Consider the following 23589-nt stretch of genomic DNA (forward strand, 5'->3'; position numbering starts at 1 on the left):
TTATTGTTGAAAAATATTGTACTGAAAACAAGTGGGACTTTCAAGACTCTTGCTCTTTACCTTGCGTTGTCATCTTGCTAATAAACACTTCTGTATTTAGACTGGGTTTTGATTGACAATTGCATGTTCAAGCCCTAGGTTAGCACTGTGTTTTGGAAGATTGAAGTTTTTATGTTAATTAGAAAGGACTCCAAATGAGAAGAGCAAAAATTTCATGAGAAGGGAATGAAAGGGTTTCTCCTACTCAGATCTTTGAGAAAAGCATAACCACTTGCAGTTGCAGCTTTTCCTCAAAACCACACAGCAGAAGGGAAAAATACCTGACCATAGGCACAGAATCAGCCAAGGCAGGGTCACCTGAGCATTCACTGAATCTGTAGTTTTGGCTGACTTTTCCTGTCTTGTTCTGTCTCACTAATTGCTCCAGTTTTTTCTTTCACAGCCTCTTCATACTTGCTTAATTCCATTTTACACCCTCTCCCTACCCTGTTACTCAGTTTACGTTCCTTTTTCCCTGTGTTTATTGCCTCTGAAATAAATCACTAAAGAAAGAGGAATAAAAAATATACTAAAATCATGTTTATTGCCACCCTGTGGTTTCTTCTCTGTGTCAACTTCTATCTCCCTTCTCTATGCAGTGAAGATTTTTCTGAGTGAAGTTTGAAGGGAGGAACACCTACTGTTATGTGCTTTGTATAGTGCCCAGCACTGCAGAGGCTCAGTTTAAACTGGCTCTTAAATACCTGTATAATGAGAATGATTTAAAATAACTATGATTTATATTAATTGAGTCTCTGAAAAAGTCAGAAATAGAATCTACATCTTCCAGATCCCAGTCTTCAAGTTCTGAGCTGGAATATTATAACATTTTGTTTTCATTTTTTTCTAATTAAAAGAGGACTAAGGGGCTTTTAGGTTAGGTTCACCAGTTCCTTTAGGCAAGCATTAACCCACTCACCAAAAGTAACCAGGACGAATCCAGAAAGACCTAGCTAATTACTGACAATAGCCTTATGGCATGCGTTATTAGAGGATGCTCTTTTAAGCAATTGCACAACCAGATGGCTTTCCAGACTACGTGTCAACTAAGGTTTGTCCTACTGCCTGTGACCTTTCAAAAGCATATCAGCTTCAGTCTAGTCACAGAAACTAAAGCTGAATTTTTTGTAATTTTCTGACAAACTCTGTCTTTTTTAAAGTGGTTAAATAACTGTACTTGAAAATTCATATGTGGATGCCTTCCCTATGCTGGCTAAAACCTGTCTTTTTGAACACAGTGAGTGAAGGTTAGTCCTCAGCGACGGCTGCACATGCCTTCTTCTAAGTGGGGCTTCAGGACACCCTCAGGACCCCTCCAAGATGCTGTGGACTAGGGATTGGAGCTGAGTTAGGAGATAGGTTTGTTACAGATTGTTTTTGTGTAAACTGGAGTTCATACAAAGGATTACAAGTGCTCACTCTCATTCCAGGTGTCCTGCCAAAAGCCATTCCTCTCATGAAGCAACAAAAAGCTAGCACTGAACATTTCTGAAAATCTCATCCACAAAGTCTTAACCACTATGACTGTATAGCTGAAAAAAATTAGTGAGAGATGATGCAAAAGGAGACAGGTGTCTTTTGCCATTAGCCCTCAACAATAAATAACCTCTGTAGTGTCACAAGAAAACACAATAGTCGTTTGAGATGTTTGATATACTCTCCTCAGGCTAGTTGAAATTTCACACTTAAAAAGAGAAAAGAATATTAAAAGAAAATTGACATTTCAACTGAAGATATTTTGTCCAAAATGGATTTCCACTTCCAAAACAGTTGAAAACTCAAGCTAAGGTTTTGGCAAAACTTCCAGTAAGAATCCCCTAGCAAGTCCATAAACTATGTGTGTGATATCCATTTTTTCTTATCATCTTATCACTTATATGTCCTATGATGCAACACTGTGGTTTCCCATACAAAATTAAACTAAGATTACAAAGACAGAGAACACGAATGACTCAAGATACAATTTTCTCAATAGGTGGAAAACAGGAAAATGGAAGCAGAAACAGAGTTGAACCTTAGGCTGCAGCTCTGCATAGTGTTTCTTCACCTAAAAGAAGTTGCATCCTAAAAGATGGTCATACAGTTTCATTCTCAAGTCACAGTTTTGCATCTCTTCAGTAACTTTTTCCTAAAGAAATGTTTGTGGGGAGAGACTGTAGACAGATTTTCAGAAATGGAAATAATTAATGAATTGATACTTTTTTTTTACCAATACCCCCAACTACTGTAAATCATTGATCTGATTTACAGCTCAAGGTCTTTGACTTTTTTATGAAAGCTAGTGGGGTAGCAGGAAATGTCTTGCAGCTCCTAAAAAGGAACAGATCTCTTAGCCTTTGCCTAAATCTTTGTTTACCTTCTTGCTATTTGCTGTCATGCAGTAGAATGAAGATTTTGACATTTTGAATCTTTGAGCTAAAACATTTGTTCCCATAGATAGCATTTTCCTGAAAAAGTGGGAGACAAAACATTTTTCCAGTACCTGTGGTCTATGTTACAGGCTAGTACTAAAATAGTAACTGAAGGTTACCTTGGGTGATTTGTTTTCATTAGGAATTGTTAAAGGTGCTTATAAATAACATCGTTTTCACCAAAATAAAAATCTAAGTAATACAAAAGCAGTGAGAGCACTGTAAGCTCAGTAATTACTGCTTCCTTCATCACAGTGTTTTATCTCAGGCTCTGGAGGACTTTTTTAACTCCAGAGGCTTTGAGAATCTCTCCATTGCATCCTCCAGTACTAGCTGAGGAAAACTAGCCACCTGACTTTTCTTGTATTTGATAGTATAGTATGATCTTTCTTTTTCTAGAAGAAACACAAGAACTTAAACAATGAAGAAGGTATATGCACAGGCAAACAGGAAGAAAGAAGAGGGTATGCTTCTTCTTTTCACTACTTCATTATCTCATATCTTATCTTCCTTCAAGCCATAGGCCAATTGGTGGCAGAGCTCTAGCTGTGCTTAACAACGTAATAAACATAACAGGAAGAACTGTGCTAATATGCCAGAGAGTAAGAAACAGTCACACAGGCACAAATATGTAGTAGAACACTCAGCAGCAGTTATTCATTTAGAGATTTAAAACAACCCGTCTTAAAGGTATTGCAAACTGGCAACAAAGACAAACTTCTTTGCCAGGAGGAAGACTATTATCATAGGCTAAACAGTTGTTTAAAAGGAAAAGTTGCTTCAAACAAAGAAGAAAGCAGATGTTTAACTAATTTTTAAACATTTGTCAGAAGTGGAAAAAAAAACCCAACCCAAATGCATGAAAATAAGTTTCTTTTAAATACCCAGAGAGTTTTATAGCCTAAGCTGAAAACGAAACAAAAAAACCAATTTCTAATACAGCATACTGTCTTTTTGAAAACCCTAGGTATCCTAACTCTCTGTCCTTAGGCATCTATAGCAAAGCTTTCTACATCTCAAGAACACTCATGCTGCTTCTGGTTTATGTAACTGAGAGTTGCTGCAATTGGGGGTTTCATTTCTCCACAGCTGGTTATGTGCTACTAGGGCACTATGGGCAATTTCCCTGGGTTTAGTCACTAAGGGCAAGTCCCTGTTTCAGACAAGTGAAGAAAATGATGAAAAGAAAATATCTCCACAGACCATTTTCAATTTCTGTAATACCTTCTATATACATGATAGGTGCTAATTATACTTCCCAAATTCAAGTGATCTGTGACTGTGTTGTATCAATTATTAGCTCCTCATACAAAACAAAAGTCAACTTTAGGAGATGGACTTTGGGAATTTAGGCACGAGTTTACTGATCAGATCCTGAAGTTGAGCACACAGATTCAGCCAAGTATATAAAGTTCCTACACAAAAATATCTTAGATGCACAAACTCAAATGTATATTACTGGCTGTCCCCAAGCAAGTTTTTCTACATCCAGATTTGAATGAAATAGTCATGGTTGTGGTTTTTAACTCCATTGAAACAGCTGTCTACACTCTTTGGAATCATCATTTTGCCTATCACTATATATTGAAGCCAGATTCTGATTTTGATTAGGCTTATGGTGCTACCACAACATAAATAAAAAACAATGTAACTTAAAAAAACCTGTAAAAATAGAATTCATATTGTCATGGAAATTTATCTCAACAGTGTATATACAGCAATTAGAAATTAAAGCAGATAAACATTGTCATTAAATAGATATCTGAGATAATCTAAGTATTAAGGTTACAAAATTCTGAACCAATGTGTGAAATGACCCTTGTTTAGAGATGGACAAAGCCTCCTGAAGCATCTTTTTGTGTCTTTTACAAGCTTTCATATGATTAATTTCTCTTTTTCTTCAACCTACCCACTGAAAGCACTTTCAAAAGCTGCCCCTTTCATCCAGGTGCTGAGCAAGATTCCTTTTGGGAGCTGCAAACTTTCTGAGAACTGTCCCATTAGTAATGTACATGCAAATATCCATTCTGGGTAGCAGAGCTAAAAATATTGTCAAAAAGTACAGTCCTCTGACGGTTAAAAAGTAGATTAGGGATTTTTATTTGTCTTTAAAAAAGCATAGCTCTGGAAGCAATTTCTTGATCACTGAATTTGGTCCAATCCTCTGTTCTTGCACAAAATCATATGATAGAAATAGGACTGGAGGGAAGAGTCAGAGGTTGCCTAGCTATCTAGGCTTTCCCCATGTTGTGTGTATCACAGTGCTCAAAAACATTTGTCTAGCCTGTTCTTTAAAGCTTGCAGTTAGAAATTTCCCTAAGCACCATATGCAATCTGTTTTAGGGCTCAACAGTTCCTACTGCTGGACAGAAAGTATTCAATAGTCAGTTTATAACCAATAATTGTGCTAACATTGTCCTTTAGTTAAACAGGTTTTCCCTTACTTTCCTTCCAGTATAGTTGTAGAAAGTAATTTTGCTTCCTTCTAGCTTTCATTTTCCTATGATAAATAACTCTATTTACTTATTCCCAGAAAAATACTTCTCTATTCCTTAAGATTGCTAATAATGTCTATTCTCTGGTCCAGTCTAGTAATTGCTTCAAATAGGCGATTGAAGCAATACCCAGTATTCTGCCTAGGTAAGGTCATCTTAGAGCTGACTTTCTGATTAAGTTGTAAAATAACATCTGACAGCACCACAGAACAAATGGTCACAAATATATCAGTAACACTAGTGAAAAACTTTCCAGCTAAAAGTAGGAAATGGTTAGTTCACTATAAGAAAAATACCTTAAAGAAATATGTAATTTAAAAAAAATAATTTTAAAAGAAAACATGTGAGGAAAAGGGAGGTTGAATTCCCATAAAGTAAGCATACTGTCTTGACAATATAAACACTTTTTTTTTTTCCTTTTTTTTTCTCCCAGGTCTAAAGTGGAGAGAATGCTGGTGAAAATTTACAATTAGATTCCTACAGACCTCCATGTATTGGCCAGTTAATGCAGCACCTTTTTTTGAAAGATGACTTTCATAATGCCTAAGATTTCTTCACTTAAGAGCACACTGTCCTGATTTTACTGAATAGACAAGCCATGATAATCAACCATTTTAAGTTCCTTACAAGTTTATTCCTTTCCTCAGTCCTCATTTTCTGCCTTCTTTCTTTTCCCTCCTACTTCTCCTCCCTTGAACAGGGTGTTAAAAGACTGTGACCAAGAGCTGTTGTTGAGCCAGCCTAGCAGAACTAATCTGCTGAATATAGCTGAATAGAGTATTATAGAAATGGAATTTAACAGTGACTTACAGTAATAATAATTAGGTGGGAGAACAAGCTGGTTTTGAAGATCTGTTGTCATTCATGCCAAAATATGTGGTCAACTTAATATTTCTCTGTCAAACGCCTTGTTATCTCAGTGTGACTGGCAATAAAAAAGTGAAATATTGATGTGTATTGGTCATACTTCTCAATAGTATTCTTCAGTAGAGCCAGTTTTCTAATGAAATGTGGGTTGGGATGCAAGATCTGTTAAAGAGAAGATTGCAAGTGCATGAAGAAACATTTTGCTGAGCACAAAAAACACACAGAGCTTTCTACAGTAGCTCAACTTTCTCTGTGCTTCAAAGCTATGGCTGAAATTTCCCCTAAAGCCTACAATACTGCAGGGACGTGAAAAGTGAAAAAAAGGCCTGTACTGCAAGCTTTACAAGTCTGTGGCCACTGAGAAGCTCAAGTGATCAAAACTTGGAAGTATGCACAGATCCTCTGAAAACCTCATGGATTTCTAAAAGGAACAGTCTGGAGGGATTCTCCAAAGCTTCTGTGAAGGCAACTGATGGCAGTATAGCTTGCTCAGAGTGACACGAGTTGCATAAAAGTGCTAGTCATCTTTTAAGGTCAACAATAATTTCTTCTAGGATATTTCCACTTTTTTTACCTTTTTTTTTTTTTTTTTTTAGCTGCTCTCTATAATGACTGGCAGCCCACAAGTTAATTGTGGAATCCTGCCACTGAAGAATGATGTGATTTATTTAATTTTTTAGAACTGTTGGATATTTTTTGGTCTCTCCTTGCTGTGTTTTTGGCCCTAAAGACATGCTGATGATTTTGAATATTAGGACTGTTTAATGCAAAGTTTTCATTGAGTCTTTAGAGTCCTTTTAAGTCAAGCTTTCACCCTGATCTGCCCAAAGGTGCAATTTCTTAATAAAAACTTAAACTTTGTGCTTGGGTTTTAAGTGTGCAAATAATATAATAGCTGTAACTCATGTACTCTTGCCTAAACTTCCTTTTGAAAGCCTTGTAATTGCTATTATAACATGTGAAGCCAACTTACTGTTCCATGAAGTGGAAATACGCTCTGTGTTACACTCTGTGGCGTTTCTGTGCCTCATGGTATGCTTTCATTTGTTCTTTTAAAAATACCAGTCTGGACCGGAACTAAGGGGATGTCTGAGCCAGTGCAAAAAACTGATAAGTACAACATACGTGTAAATGCAGCAACACACCTGATATGTCAACCAACAGTGTTTGAACCATAAGAAAGTCCTATTAAGTACTTGCTCTATGAGAACAGCAAACCTTTGACCTTGTGTACGAGGTCATATTTGAATAATTCAATTATGTACGCAGATACCCAGCTGAGCTGAGTTTTAGAATTACTGTCCTTATTTTGAGTGGGCTGTAGATTACTTCTGCTTTCCTCTGCTTTTTTAGCACCATGAATGCTTGTAAGTGTTTAGAGAGGATTTCTTTGTTCTGTACAGGGAGATAAACTGTGAAATTAAGCCTCGTCAGCACAGCAACTTAGTTTATTTAACACATTTTCCTGAGTAAAGACTACAAAAAATAAAGAGCTGAAGCAAATAATTTTCCAGTAAATTGCTATCTGCATTTTAGAAACATGTCAGTTGACAAAATTTCCCATAAAACAGTTATTATTTTTTTATATTTACATAACACAGCTAATTGCAGATAGTTATGTATTCCTTCCTTGCATTGCTTAAAATATTGGCACAGAAATAACACTAGATCTATCTTGTGGCAAAATGCCATAGCGTCGTCCAAATTCCGAGGAGCCATATGGCAATGGTACAGCCATCTGTTTATCTTGATATTCCTTTCCTGGCAAACCTTTTACCCATATGGGTTATTGGTGCCCTCATCTGTGTATATCATGAAGAGGTTCAAAAGCAAAATCTATAATTTTCCCTGGTATAACTTTTAACAATTACACTGAACATAAAGATCACACTATCCTCATGTTTAGCCTCATCCATTTCTGTTTTGTACACACCTGCCTTCTTCTGTTAGATGCAGGAACAATTCGATTTCCAGAATTTGTGAAAGCTGTCATCGCAAGCTGTCAGGTTCGAGGCGTCATAATCATCTCAAAGGACTGATAGCTTGTGCTTTGTGGGTTTGAAACTTCATCACTAAAGAGATGAAATGATCCGTCCTTTTACATGCTGACAGGGTAGCAATTTTGTGTCAGTGTAGAGATTCACGCATTCAGACAATAAGGCCTCACCAAATATATGCAGAGTCCTTTTACATTTTCTGTGACAGCCATTTTCAATAATGTCTAAAATATTTGACATGCACTGTTTAGAATAATTTTAAGTAAGGGAGAGTGTCGGCTTTCAGCCTGACGTATTAGCAAGCCTGAGTGAAATCATGTTTATATCCCATTTAGCAATCTGCTCTTTAATTTCCTCTTTATGCAAAAGAGTTGTTTCAAATTGGATACTCGCAGTGTACAAACCAGACATTTTAAGTGTATACATGTTTCAAATCACATAGGAATAGATGAACATATTCTATTGTTTATTTGGGGATTTTCCCCTTTTTTCAAGCAGTGCATACAATTCCATTTCAGATACCAGGCAGAGGCAAAGATGCAAGGAACGTAAGCTGTTACATTTATGGGAGCTATGCTGTATTATGTACATAATGAATTGTTTTCCAGCTCTTAGGTGTTTGTTTACTGATGAAATATATTGATTTGTTGCATTCCACAAATTTGTAATGCAGATTATTTATGAAATACATTGGTTTATGTGGCAACTCTATTGCTTTTTGTTTGAAAGATCATGTTTTGTGTACATTATACTGGTTAAAATTCACATAATGTACTTTTATGAAAATTTAATTGGATTATCTCTCTCTTCTTCTGCTAGGATATTTAAAAAAATATATATTTGTTTGCATTTTAAGTATTCCATGCCTTCCGCTGATTTCAGTTTAGTAAATTTTAAGATAAAACTCTCTTTGATTCCCAAGGATTTCTACCATGACCCCTGTCTTTTTAAATTATTTGCTTTAATAGTAAACCATTAGGAAATCACATATCCTGTCCCTTTGTCTCCTAGACGAATTTGGCCAGAGTCTCCACCATTCATTTTAGATCCAAGATTGTTCTCCAGACTTTCAAAAGCTTCTACTCTCCAAACCCCTAGCAAATCAACCTAGCTTTCATCATGGTAGGATTTTGTCCTGCACAAAACAAGAATGATACATGAATTAACTTTATATGTCATAAAATATGTCATGCTTGCGTGCATGTGTGAGGTTACATCTCCATTAACATGACACGTATCTTTTGTCTACAGACATATTAAAAGTTAGCGGCCTTTTCTTTCTGATCTAGTTAGCGTGTCCCTGCTTACTGCAGGGGGGCTGGACTAGATGACCTCTAGGGGTCCCTTCCAACCCAAAACTTTCTATGATTCTTTCTAATCACCTTCTCTGCTATATCTGTGTGATTTTATTCTTCAGAGGTAGATGGTTGAATCATATTTGGCAGTAAACTAGCTCTATTTCCATATAAAAACTTTCAGTGGAACAGAGAACAAAGTATTCACAAGGCTGTTAATCAAAGGCTGTGCCAAAAAGGGAAGAGTTTTAATGATTGAGGAGTTAATAAACCTTTGATTTTTTTTTCAAGAAGGCATTCTAAATTTAACCTGTGAACTTTACTGTGGTGTCGAGTTTTCTGTATCAGGTGCAAATATGCTCTACTTTTCTTTCTGAGCCACATGATTTATTTCACTCCCTGAACCTGAATGGTGGTCTGCCATTCCATGTGCAGACATAATACCCCCAAACAATGTCCAGACATTTCTTCCTTCTCTTGCTTCCTTTACACTTTCTGCTAACTGAGGATGTTTGCATTTGAAAAGCTGCTGCCCTTTCTGAGGTATCAAATTTTCTATTTCAGAACACTTTGAACATATCCTCTTGGTCCCAATTTAGTAAATGTATCTCTGTCTAGCTACTTAGATTCTGCCTTAAAGGTCTTGGCATAAGTAAGAGACAGCTGTGAATTTTCTCCCTCCTTTTACCAACACACCAGGGTCCTAGCAAACACATGAATAACACTGTCATGAAAAGAAATGTAGAGCAAAAAGAATAAACAGATAAAGTATTGGGGTGTGCTGGCTATCAGAGCAAAATAGAGAGTAACAGTCTCGAATATCCTATGGCTATAGTTTCCAGAGTCTGCACTACAACTGCACCAGTCTCCACAAAACGGCAGACATCAGAGGCAGTATGTATGCAACAGCATGTCACTTCACCCAAGCTAATATTACCACTGATAGTCCCCACTAATTAATCCAAGGCATTTCAAAGCTAACGTAATTATATTTTTTCCAAAACCCAATCTAGAAGCTCTGCTTGCTTCTCTACATTGTCCTCTACTGGTATTTAAAAGACTAATCTTACAGAAAATGTAAAACAGATTTAGGTACTTAGAACCTGAGGCTACAGCTGAACTATGGAGTGAGATGTTCTTCAGTGCTTCCCAAAATCCTAATCCATAACATTTCAGGCTGATGACCTGACCAAATCACATCACACCTCTCATCTAGGCCACAAATCTGCCTTACCCTTTCTTGAAAAGAAAAGGCAGGAAGATGAATAGAGGAAGGAATAGTATGTGTCTAAAGTTCATCTTGAGACAGAATTGGGTGGCAGGTGGAACAGATAACCAGACTGAGTCCATCATGTAGACACAACATACATTAGTTTTCAAAATGGACTTTGTAAGGATGTGGGGACAGTGTGAATTTTTAGAAATTCCCTTCTATGGCCTTACAGCTCTAGTATCTTATGTATCACTTTCCCCAAACAATGTCTTATGTTACTATGAAGACACCATATTAAGAAGTAATATGATCTGAAAGGTCAGGCAGCATTAGAATTGAGGCTGTAAAATCTCAGCTAAGTGTCTCTAAGTAACTTTGGAGTTGAGCACTCACCCAGGAATCCCAACCAATGCTTTTCAAATAATGAAGGGCCAGAGAAAATGCAGAAGGATAAGCAGTAGACTTTTCATTAAATCAACGTAAAGTCAGTTTATAACAACGTTAATCAATGGCTCAAGTACAGACAGCAATAATCAAATTAAATGGTCACAGCATACAACTTACTGCAGATAAAGAAATAGGCTTAGTGAAGGCTTTAGTGTTTTCCTCTCGCTGACAATAAGCTACGTAATTCTTAAACTAATGAACTCATCAAGCGTATCCCTGACTTTTCTAGAAAATGCAAAATTACCTCTTGAGCTACTGTATTTTACATATGAATACCATTAATTGGTAGTGTTGTCAGGAATAATTCCTTTAAGTGGAAGATCAGTATACATCACCCTTACTTTGATCCTTCTGAAACAACTCTTGCTCCTGGACAGGTCTCACAAACCACTGCTGTTTTCCAGTGAGAAGGGCTGGCATCATGTGAAAGCATGGCTGGAAGGCTCCTGGCATAGTATCCAGTATTCTATTCATAGATATGTTGTTTGGCATTAACACTGCTAACAACACTGTTCATTCCCTTAAATCCATTCAGGCCTTGGACACAATGTTCAGGATCACCAATTTCTTAGGGCAAAAACATAAAAAAATCCTCTGTGGAAACACACTACAACTGCAGGTAACTAGAGATTTTCTAGTAAGTACAGATTTTTGGAAGACTTGGAAAATAACAATATTGATATTTATTATTTTTTACTAGCATCAGATTGGGTGAGAACTGCAAAGCTTGATGTTTCATGAGAGAAAGGGAAAAGACAGTACTGCTCTACATAACAAACACAACACCTTGTGGCTCAAGAGATTCAGTGGTCTCTCAAGAAAATCGTAAGTCCACTTTTGCTGAGCTCTTGCTCTACAGTCAAAAACTTTTGGGGTTTATTTTTCAAACAAAGTGGAAAAAACCCTCAGTAGTAAGAGTTGTCTAACCTTTTTATGTATTAAAACTCTATCTTTTTATATGCCCCTTTGAAAGATAGACTGACTGTAGGAGGTGAACAAACAAAAATTTTTTTCCTGTTTTGTAAAACTGATTGCTTTAGTAAACAAGACACAGCTTGGCTGTGATTCACAATAAATAGTAAACATAGGGGTTTTACTATTTTTCAGGTGATGCAGGCAGCAAGCAGAAGGAAGCTTGACCAGCACCACCTATTTACAGAAAAAGAAGCCAAGTTGATTAGGATGGGTTATTTGACAAGATAAGAGCTCTAAACTCAAATTAAGTTTTTATTACCTTTATTACATTTTTTTCTTACTTTTATTCAGTTAATGCAGAAGTTACACTAATGCCTATAACATTGACTAAAGTTTAAAACCAGATTGTATGCCAGGACTACTGAAACTTCTGTCCAGTTACTAAGAACTTTTAGACTGCTAACTTCAGTTTGGCTTTTCCTCTCTTGTCTGCAAGTGATCAAAGAGAAAAGCTGTAGCAGAACCTACTTGGGAGATTAAAAAAATGACGTTTTTTCAAAGAAGAAAGAATGAGAACTGATTAGCTTAAAAAGAAGACATGTAAAATACTGGTTAAAGAATAGGAAACAGGAGTTAATTCATGCTGAATCCAAACTAAATCTTGAGCTTTTGGTGAAAAAACAGAGAGCTGTACCAGAACAATTGCTTGAGTATGTTTATTGAATCATAACTGCAAAAAAAATAAGGAAAATATACAGTGGTACAGTGCTTCCTCTTTTTTCCTCACACCCCTCATCACCAGTCTGTTGGAGTTTGTGCCACTAGCGCTCCAGGACAGCACAGGGCTACAACTTCTTTGCCGGTCTTGAACCCCATTTTCCAGCTCAAGAGAGCTGGAAAGAAGATATGGCACTGTGCAGGGAATGAGAGCACGTGAGGGCTGAAAAAGAGGGCCAAACCATTTCCTGAAGGAAGGTCTGTCCATTGTTATTTAATCTTTTCCAGTCTTTAAAATTACATTTTCTAACACTGGCCAGCTAATAAATTGTTACGAACACTAACTGAAGCTAAAACCAATACAAATTCAGTCATAACTTGAGTGGAATTGGAAGCAAATAGAAAAATCTCCTGGTTTGTGTCACTGAACACAATAGGAAAAAGGGAAGTATAGAAGACTAGTCCCTTTTTCTAACACAAAACAGGGGACTACACCTTGTCAGGATATTTCTGATGCAATCCTATTTCCACTTCAAGCCAGTTCCAAATGATTTGTAAGAGACCACAGAGAATTTCCAGCGTAGGCATACATAAAATACTTTGTAGTTTGTGATATGCTTATGCCCACCTAAAATACCTGAATACAATGGTGAGAGCTTGGATTGATGATGAAAAGGGAATTTGGATGCACAAAGATCACAAAAGGATGGATGCATGAAAAAATATAGTATTCTGAATGCATAACTGTGGTTTGTATCAATATTGTTGGACTCCTTTTCCATTCTCATTTGAAAGAAAATTCCAGTTAATTGACCTGATTTTTTAAAAATGTTGATTTTGGCAAGATTTCATATTTCATTTAAAACTAGTCCTGTCAAAACTGTTGAAACCAGCTGTGCAGGCTTAATGACTGACTTATGTCCTAAAGCACAAGAATTTCTATACTGTATGTTGGAACAGCAGTAGTAGACCAAAAGATTTTGATGGTGCAGAGGGACCTGGATGGGTCACTCATTGCTTACTTCATTGTGAGACTGAAAAAAAGCTTTTTTGATATTGTTATGTACATAACATTATCCTTCTATGCCCGCATTAAACCAGTGTCCTTATATAGGTTGGAGATCACCTCTTCATTGACTTAGAAGGCAAGTTCCTAACTGCCTATAGCTCATTAAAAATTTGGTCTTTATAACATATTCTCCCTGCTTAAACTGCACCTAATTAAAAATGCAGTCTTTTATTACAAATCCACTATGCATCCTTTAATTTTATTATGTCCTGATGCCCAGCAATTCAGTAGCGAACCGAATACACTTCACTCATTTTTTCTACGTTGTTAAAGTGTTGTTTGGATTTATGAAATTTCAGGTTGACTTCTCTGTGAACTATGCATGCAATTATATAAGATCTTGTCTACAAAATCTGCTGCTGGTTTTTGGTTTTTTTTTTACATTTGATGCAGTGTGATAGAAGCAAAAAGCTCATACTGCAATCTCTCATGAAGACTTCATTTTCTTTGTCGTTTTTTTCCTTATTGTAATTTAAAATGGGTCTGTTAGAATTGGAATTTGCCATTCTTGTTTTCAGACAGAATTCACAGGATGGATTTGGTTAAAAAGCCACTATAAGAGCACTGCTCATTCTGATTATGCATTCAGTTAGAATGAAAGATACCTTAAAAATGTACAGTACTGCATAGTCCAAAAGACTTAGTACTGTGCAGGGTCAAAATTCATAGAATTGCACTTAGATAATGTACTTGAAAAATGTTCAACACGAGGAATGACAATAAGTGGAGGTGGTTTTTCTTTTTTTTTCTTTGTGGGGTTAAAAATAAGAGAGGATAGAAAAGAAAGAAAGGAAAAATAAGTAGCAATTATTCATGAAAACAGGACTAACTGTGTTAAGCAGGCTTCCATTTAATTAAAATTGTAAGTTAAAAGAAAGTTGCAGTTAAACAGCCTGTTGGAGGGTTATTCTTATTATCTCTTCTTGTTAACTAATAAACAGAAAATGTTATGAGTGTAAAATTCGGGGTAGACAAATGTCATAAAATTCTCCATCACTATTTGGACTCTTGGCAACCATTTCAGAAAGACTAAAGGGTACCTGAGTATGGAAACAAAACTATTCTTTTGACACATCTAACTCTTCCAGGCCAGCAGGGTGGTATCAGCCATTGTCTAAGCTTTACAAGTTAGACAGTCTTCAAATGATAGATATGTGACACCCTTCACAAAGGGAAACATCACATTAAAAATTGAAAATAATAAGAAAAAGTTAGACAAATGCAGCTGTAAAGTATGAGTGGCTAAAATCAGAACAGAGGAAAAAAAAAAAAAGGTGAATTCACATACAGAAATGCCTGAGAATGCCATGACAACACAGAGACAGGCAAGCTCAGGCTATTTCATATCATTCCATTTGACTTATTCTTGCCCCCTGCCTCTCAACTTTCAGTCCAGGAGGACAAATCCTTTGTGCGCTATTTTCATGAGATCTTTGCACATTTACTGGCAGTTAAACCCATTTTCTCATTGTTAATTATAACACCTCTCCTGTTAGTAAATAAATAAATGCCATCCTAATGGTGTCCGATTCTTGATTTCTCCCTCTGGAAGAAAACAGTATCATTGTTACAGCAGCATGTTTAGGATGCTCTAGTTAAGATTCTGTCGATACTTTCATTAACTCATAGTTTCAGGGGTTTCAAAGCTAACAAAAAGTATTCTGTGCACAACTGGACACCACCTGACAGCGCCTAGGACCTGAGCCTGGGGCCAAAGTCAATACGCCACTCTAAGAAACATGAGTGAGCTAGATAATTCTTATACATACAAAGAGTTTCTGTTAAGTGATATAGAAAAATCTCTAATATAAAGGTAAATCTAGCAGAGAATCAGAGTCATGTGGTCTTTGAAGGTACAACTATTATTGCTTTATGTTACATGTTTTGTAAATCAATGGCTGACAGATAAATACCGATTATTCTGAGATAATCCGATTGTTTTTCCTGATCCAGTGCTATATGACACACATAGTAGGCATATCACTTTTATTTATTCTGAAAAAAGTACAGGTGTCTGTCATTTTAGTTGCAGTAATTTTATTTTCTGAGGAAGATGAGTCTTCATAAAGCAGAAGCAATTTTCTGTAACATTATAAATCATGTAATATAAGAACTGTTATGACATTACATCAGTAAACTACACAGCTTCAGCTCTTCTGTCCTTTTAAGTCTCAGCAATTTAAAGAAAATGGAACACTCTGGCTGGATTGTATCTATAAGGCTAAATTAGTAAAGCTGTTGCTAATAAAAAGCCCAGCTGAAAAGTCACTGAAGAATCTTAAAAGTCAAGATAAGTTGAAAAATATCAGCATTTTTTTTGTATACATTATACAGACTGAAAAACTAACAAAGCACACTGGGTATCAGCAGATTTGGAGTATTACTTATTTTTTAAAAAAGTGAATATTCAACAGGGGAACATTTACCTGCCCTGTTATGTATAGAGGACCAAACCTAATTGTGTGGGAGGAGCAAGAATGTTCCAAAGCCAGGAAAAGTCACTTCCAGCAGAATTGCATACCCTATCGATCAGAGGGACCCTCACGGCACTTGACATGCTGTGTGTTGGCTTTTTCTAGACTACTGGTGTCACTTCTGTAAAGTTTGAAGTCAGCCCTCCTTATATCACTCTTATCCATGCTCTGTGTCACATTTTCTTAACAAGACACAGGCAAAGAGACCAGATACACAAGAAGAAATGTAGACAGAAATTTGACTGGCATTTTGAAGATACAAGCAGGGTGTTCTTCCAAGAAGCTTTCCCTTACTCTTGGCGGCAAACCCAAATGATTCTTTTGGGTAATATTATCAGCACCCTGCAGTCTATTGAAAGACTTCTACATGCAATTTTTTTTTTGTTGTGTGTGTGAAAATTTTCAAATTAAATACCCACAAGGCAATATCAGTTTGTTTCTTTACATTTAAGCAGGGCTTTAGCAACAACTCCTGCTTAACTGGCTTTTAAAATAAGTTTCCAAGTATTGCTATATTTAATTTGCTATCCTGGTGCATGAATATTTTAACTGCAAAGAAGATTATAAGCTTATATAATGATAGGTAGTAAGGATATTTTCATCAGGTCATAGGTAGATATTCTTAATAATTTTGTAGAGAAGAGTAGATCTTAATCCATGTAGCTTATATTTCTAGCAGCATTAAAATACACTGGGGACACTGGTAATGCTGTTTTGGACTGGGCAGTCCTCCATAACAGTGGGAAAGGTGGAATTACTCTGGCCTTCCCTCAGGGATTAGGAAAATCAGTTCATCAACTCTTGCTCAGAAGTGTATGAGAATTTGGCATTTAGAAATTTAACTACAGGAGTTCACAAGTAGAGAGTGACTTCTAATCAGATGTTCTTATTTAGAAAACACGTTACTAAACTAGCTAACCACTACTAAGACCTTGTCAGTAAGCCTGTTGTTCTATCAGAGAGAAATCTTAAACTGAAAAATCTCCCCCACCAAAACTTTGTTGCAATTCAACATAATAAAAAACATTTCACTAGAAGAAAGAAAATTGATGTCCATATAGATGAAACATTCCAAGACAGTATGGAATAAGATTATGGTTTACTGCATAGTCAATGATCTGAGAGCATCTTATATGAAAGTTTATTTCTAATAAGATGGGTATCTGGGTATCTCTGTGCTCTTAGTACCTGAATTTAATGCTTAAAAATAAGTTAGATTTTAAAGGAAAGTATTTAAAGATGAATAATAACAGTTAATGCAGAATAAAGTTATGAAAGCACATTTTAAAATTTTTATTATTGTAGTAAAAGTTTATGGTTTATTTTTGCTTCCATTGAAGTGAATAGCATAATTTCCACATAATTTCCATTCTCTTGTTAGTTTCCTGTTGTCTGTTTACTGAAAGTGAACTTTTAAGTTGTTCAGAGCTACTTGTGACTTAAGATGAAGTTCACAGAACTATACTGGTTTGACATGTATAGATTCTGGTTCATGAGGAAACAGTTACAGCTGCTTTCCATTACTATGGCTAGGCCCTTTGCCTGCCCTCCATTTGAAGCATTTGAGTCTGTATTTCTCACATATAAGAAATTATCTGTTTGCAAGATAATTTGTTCTGAGGGAAAAGGATCTCAATCTCTTGTTGGTATTGCTCCACTTGGTATAAATTGTTTTGTTATTAGAATATGGATGTTCCACTCTGTAATTGCAGTCTTTGTATGTGGAGCTTTTCAACTGCTTATTAAATATTTAAATATTCATTGAGCCAAAAGAAAAATGTATGTGACCCAGTAGTCTTTGACAAAGCCATTTGCCTGGTTTCTGGTTCCTGTTTCAGAATATATTTAAATAATTCATATGAAGACAGAGATCATCACTATAAGGTATCCAGACCAACTTATTTCAGCATATTTGATAGGGCAGGTTGGACTGTTCTCCTAGAAAAATCTGAATAAGCTTTAGAGCAATGGAGGAAGCTCTAACTGGCCTTTTGATTTGCTGGGTGAATGCATTGGACTTTTGCATTAAAATAGTTAATTCCTTATTATTAGTTATAGTAGTCATCTTTATTTTCTGTGTATATGCACTGAAATATTTCACATAAAGCTGAACAAAATATTTCTATAGACACAGGAAAAAACAGCCTGATTGTCATTTGTTCAGTGAACAAGATAATGTCAATCAGAAACTTCCTTTCCCAACTTATCTGGTTAGGTGAATACCTAAGGAGTCATTACTTAAGTGGTTCTTTTCCTGTATTTTTGAATGAGATATAAAAAAGCCCACTATAAAACACTTTAAAGAAGACCTTCAAAGAGTCACACATGCATGAAACCACTCCTTCCAACTCTCATTACCTCTAAAGGGTAGCTTTGCCTGACGTTCATATGGAGATTTTTAAGTATTAGTCCACATTCTTCTGCATATTTATTAAGTCAGGAGAAAAATCACTGAGGTCTACCTTGTTTTGCAGAGAAATAATTAATGATCTCAGGTCATAGCACAGATAATTAAAAATAAACCAGGAGCTAGCCAATAAAAAAAATGGTGTGAGAAATGACTATTTTCTGTGGACCTAAAGAGTGTTTATTTCCAGTATAATGTTAAGTAAAATAATTTAATAGCTCTTACACTGTTTTATGTTATCTGGGGGGAGCATAACCTGAATAACATAATGTCAAGTTTCCCAGTATGAAACAGTCAGAGACTGGTAGTAGTTTCACTCTTTACTTTTCTTATATAAAAATTATTGTGCACACAAAATTTTAAGCAGAATGCTTTGGGATCAGATCAATATTTAGTGAAATGTGGCTTGTCTGTAGATTGCGTGTGTATGTATGAGGAGATTTCCTTCAGAGAGAAGGATTTTTAGATTTTTGAGCAAACAAGAAAAGAATTCTTATTTCCTTAGAGCTATGTGCCCTGAATAGTAGCACAATTCAGACACATACTTCTTGTTTACCATACTCTCATGTTCAGAGGGAAGACGTTACAAAAAAAACCCATAAGGACTGGGGGATTGTGGTATGGTGGACTCTCAAAATCCAGTAAGGATTCAATCTCGTGGCCATGCAGTGTAAAATAGATAGACTAAGTCTGCATTAACAGATAGCATAACCCAGAGAGGGATGGATCTAACAAATTAATTAGTCAATGTGAAGGAGCTTTCATCCATTCCCTGTATGTTCATTTTACACCCACTGCAGCTAGACCCTGTTGACCAAATGACCATTACTAGTTGGAGAACATTCAGTGCATCCCTGGAGAACACATTCTTGTTGAGTTTCATCCGAAAGGAAATGATCAGGAGAGCCACAGCATCTGGGGATGAGCAGATGACTGACTTTAAACACACGTTAAAATGTTTCTGTAACCATACCACCAGTTTATCAGTCTAGTTACTCTATAACAGGTCTTTGGCATATTCCTGTAAATCACATTCTTAAGGCATTTGAACTCCATCAGAGGACAAGATTTACACATGCATTCAAGTAGACATTTAAAAGTCATTGTTTGAGGAGGTAGTAGATCACAGGCAGAAAAAAAATAAAAATAAAAAAATCCTCACTATTTAATTTTTCCTACAGTCAGGTAAAGTGGCAGGCTGAGAAAGGAAGAAAGGAAAGAAAGGAAATGAGGAGGTGTAATTACCTACTTTTGCCAAAAAAAATCTGTTCCAACATATTCTGATGTATTTCTGCAAACAAAACCCATAAAATTCTTCTCATTATGAAAATTCTTAGTAAGCTGAAACTTCATCTAGTTGTATATCTGAACTTGCTCCGTGATAAAAACACTTTCCATCTCTCTACCTTTGCCCAGCTTCCCACAGAAACTCAAATGCATGTTCCATGGACTGGCAATGATGCTAAAAGCCTATAGGTTGCCAAAATAAAGACATTATTTTCATTGTAAAGAACAGAGTGGGTTGAATCTACAGGGTTTGTTCTGACAAGTTCTGCTTTTGTCCACTATAATGTCTCTGATAACCACATACTGCGCATGGAAAGCACAATAATGGATTTCAGTAAGGACAGAAAGCTGCTTCATACCTATAATTTAGCTCGTTAAAAATGTATGATTCACATACTACTCCTATTTGAAAGCATTTCAGACCTTTGATGTTTCTATATTAGTAAGAACATAAATATTATTAAGATTAGATAAGGTTGTAAATTGACAGAAGTTACAGGTAGGCAGCAACTCGTTCCTTTCAGCTGAGTATAGTGCCTGAAGCTGTCTATATAGGTCTGTGCTGGGAAAAAGTGTCTTCTCTTAAAAAAAAACAAACCCAGAAAACAGTGCATCAATAAGGCATCAGGGTCTCAAACTTAGTTTTTTAATTACTTGTGTTTATCTCAGTGCTTCTCCCAAACCAGCCAAACTTGCCCATTAAAAGATTTTACTAGGCTGCTATTAATAGAAAACCATGCATTTAAAGGTGATTGTATGATCTGTCCATCACATTTCTTTGAAATACTTGCTTTGTTTCTATGCCATTCATGCACAATTCCTTCTCTGGCAGTATTGGTCTTAAATCTTTTCTTTCCTGAAACAATGTGACTGTAATACTGCATTTTAAGTTATCACTTCCTACAAGATTGCTAGAAGTATTCCTTTTTTCCACTCTGGCATTTGTATGGCTGTAGGACACAATCAGTCCAGCTCAGGTGTGATACCAGAGCGCTAGGACCGGCTAGTATTGGCTGGCAAGTACTATAGCTGGGGTTGGGCATTTACATTTCTGCTGAAAGATGAGGCTGAGGAGCTGAGCTGAGGAGCATATGTTGTATGGATCTCTGATACTTGTTTCTCCCAACTGGGCAATAGGACAATAACAGCATGGTTCATCTGGCTGCTGCTATGAGGAAAGACACAAAGCAGAGACCCTGAAGGAAGAATTGTCACTTACTCTGAAAATCATATATCTCTGGAGACAGCAGCAGAAAATATCTCTTTCCAGTGCTTTTTATTTTCTTCCTTTTTTAAAAAGTATGAACCCAATTCCCCTTCCTTATGGCAGAACAAGTCATAAGTTAGTAACTAATTCCACTCTTCCTCATGTTCACACAAGGAGTTTCAGCCCCAGTTGTGCAGATAGACACCTAGAAGGTACTGGGAATTTGAGTGGAGTGGGACAGTGTGTCAGTCCTTTTTTTTTTAACTGCACATGAGGAAAAGAGTGATTTCAGGATAGGAATGAACTTACACTCCAAAGTCAGACCATTTGTAGCTAGTGAGAAAGAGAGAGTCCTATCCAGATAACACCCACCCTTTCCATTGACTCAATCCAGAACTCATTTCTATCTCAGCCTATTTCTTTTACCTTCACTTTCCAAAATACCACTAACTTTTCCTGTTCTTCTTCTAACTTCCTTTGCCATCCTTTCTACATCTGAGTTTTGTCCTTCTCAAAAGGGTGGCAAATTCAATATCACCTATTCGACTGCAAAGTATTGTGTTACCCTGCTTAGGCACAGAACTCTTCATAGTTAGTCAAAAATACAAAAAGTAGAACAAATATCACTGCTCTAAGTATGACAGATAATTTATCATTGTTAAAGCAGCAGCTCCAGTGACCACCTGAAGGTTATCTTAGAACTGTCAGTTTTCCACAGAGCCTAATTTGAAGACAGAGACTCTCAGTGTTATAAAAATATACAATTATCTGTATTAAAATGAGGAATAGTTCATGTTTTCAAAAGGGCTTGAAGAGGAGAGATGGAAACAGATTTTTCAAAGAATTCTTGTTCCAGAAACTGTTACAAACACACATCTACAAAAAAAAGGAGTAAGGAGGCCTGAGAATATAAATTATTTAGAACAGTGTGGGAGATGCTCTTCTTAGAGATATGCATTATTATATTAGCATAGAACTTATCACAGCCTGTAGTTACAGCAAAATAGGTCTTATCCATCCCTGAGGATGTCTGTTGTTGTATTAGTAAGGACCAGCTCAATTTCATTTTGTCTAGGGTCCTTCAGCTGTGTCCCACTTAGCTTCCCCTCATGTTACCAAACTTCACTTCCAAGCCAGGGTATTATTAGTACTCTTTCTTTCATTAGATCAAAATGCATTTATCTTGGAGAATGAGTTTAAGAAATATAGCTGAAAGGTTTGTGACTAGCAGTTGACTCTTTTCTGCAGCTATAGTTGATGATCCTGAATTCTCATCTCTTCCCAGAAACAATTAAGTATGTTCTGAATGAATTTACAACATCTAGTACTAGCATGTGTATGTACACTATAGTATATGTACACTAGGGAAAAAGGAGAAATTTTTTGTGATTATGGTCAAATAAATGAAGAAGTAATTTATTTTTTTTTTGTTAGGTACACCTGTTTTGAGGAGGAATGGCACAGCACATCATAGGTCCCAATTAGCAGTATCAAAAGTGAAGAAGTGAACAGAATGGGCAAAGAGAAACCCCCAAGAGAAAGAAAAGAAAAAATAAAATCACCGGTTATTTTAAAAAACAGTGTCTGCCTGTGTGCCACTGAATTAAAACAGGTGGAGGGACAAAGCAGGAGCCTGCAGCGCCACATATACAGAGGTGCAGACTGCTACAGGATAGTACTCCAGAAGACACAAATTATTCCATATGAACAGAGCTGTACTTATGCTTTTCCTCTCCACCAGTTTAGATAGCAACACAAAACACACCTAAGCAGTAACAAGCAAATTACTGCATCACCACTGATGATGTTGGCACAGTAATCCCATCTGACCGAGACGCCTGAGCAAGGAGCTGAGGCACCTTCTGCAGAGACCCCAGGAGCACTCTGGAGCACCTGAGGCTGGAAATGAGAGCAGAGCCTCAGTATTTCACATTGCTCTCTGGAGACATCATTAGATAGACTAGGCACCCAGTTCAGGTAGTTAGATAACTGAAGTTAGATGGTGTGAATAGATTGCCTATTTCAGCCTCTGTGATCTTCCATTTTCTTTATTCTGAGCATCTGGAAAATATCTGAAGAGCCAATGTTTAGCCCCTGTTATTTGTGTAGCACTCTGTGGTCACCAGATGAAATGATACAAGTGCAGATTAATTTGTACTGCACTGTTGCTTATTGGTCCTAAACAGGATAAACCTTTATGCGCAGGAAATTGTATACCGCTGCAGGTTTTCTAAAAGCTGACTGGTAATGTGTTACCTATTGGCAAATGTATTGCATGATTTGTTAGACGTACATCTTCCAATATTCCTATGTTGGTTCCATCTACTGTATGATTATTGCAAAATCAATACGATATTGAAAAAAATATCATTGAAAAGTCCTTAGGCAGCTGTCTTTTGGTGGTCTATAATAAATGAGCATGACTGGCAGTTTTAAACCTTGCATTTCAGGTGCATAAGTATATATCAATTAACAGGCTAAAGATGCTGAATAAGCTAATGTGTTTGTCACCATTGCAAATCGTGCTGATGTTTTCCTTAGTAAACACTTGCTCAAGGAGTCCACAAGCATAGTCTGTAATCCACCAAGCTGGTAGAGAACAAGATAAATTGATAAAATGCTGGTGCACAAAACCTCCTTTGGGCCCTCATCTAGCAATTGTTTACATGGAAAGGTAGCTTACACGTTTGAGCAATCCACTTGCAAATGGACATTTACATAAAATCTCACATATATCAAAGACCTTGAC

This window comes from Egretta garzetta, unplaced genomic scaffold (assembly GCF_000687185.1).
Source record: "Egretta garzetta isolate BGI_Z169 unplaced genomic scaffold, ASM68718v1 scaffold46, whole genome shotgun sequence".
Classification (NCBI taxonomy): Eukaryota; Metazoa; Chordata; class Aves; order Pelecaniformes; family Ardeidae; genus Egretta; species Egretta garzetta.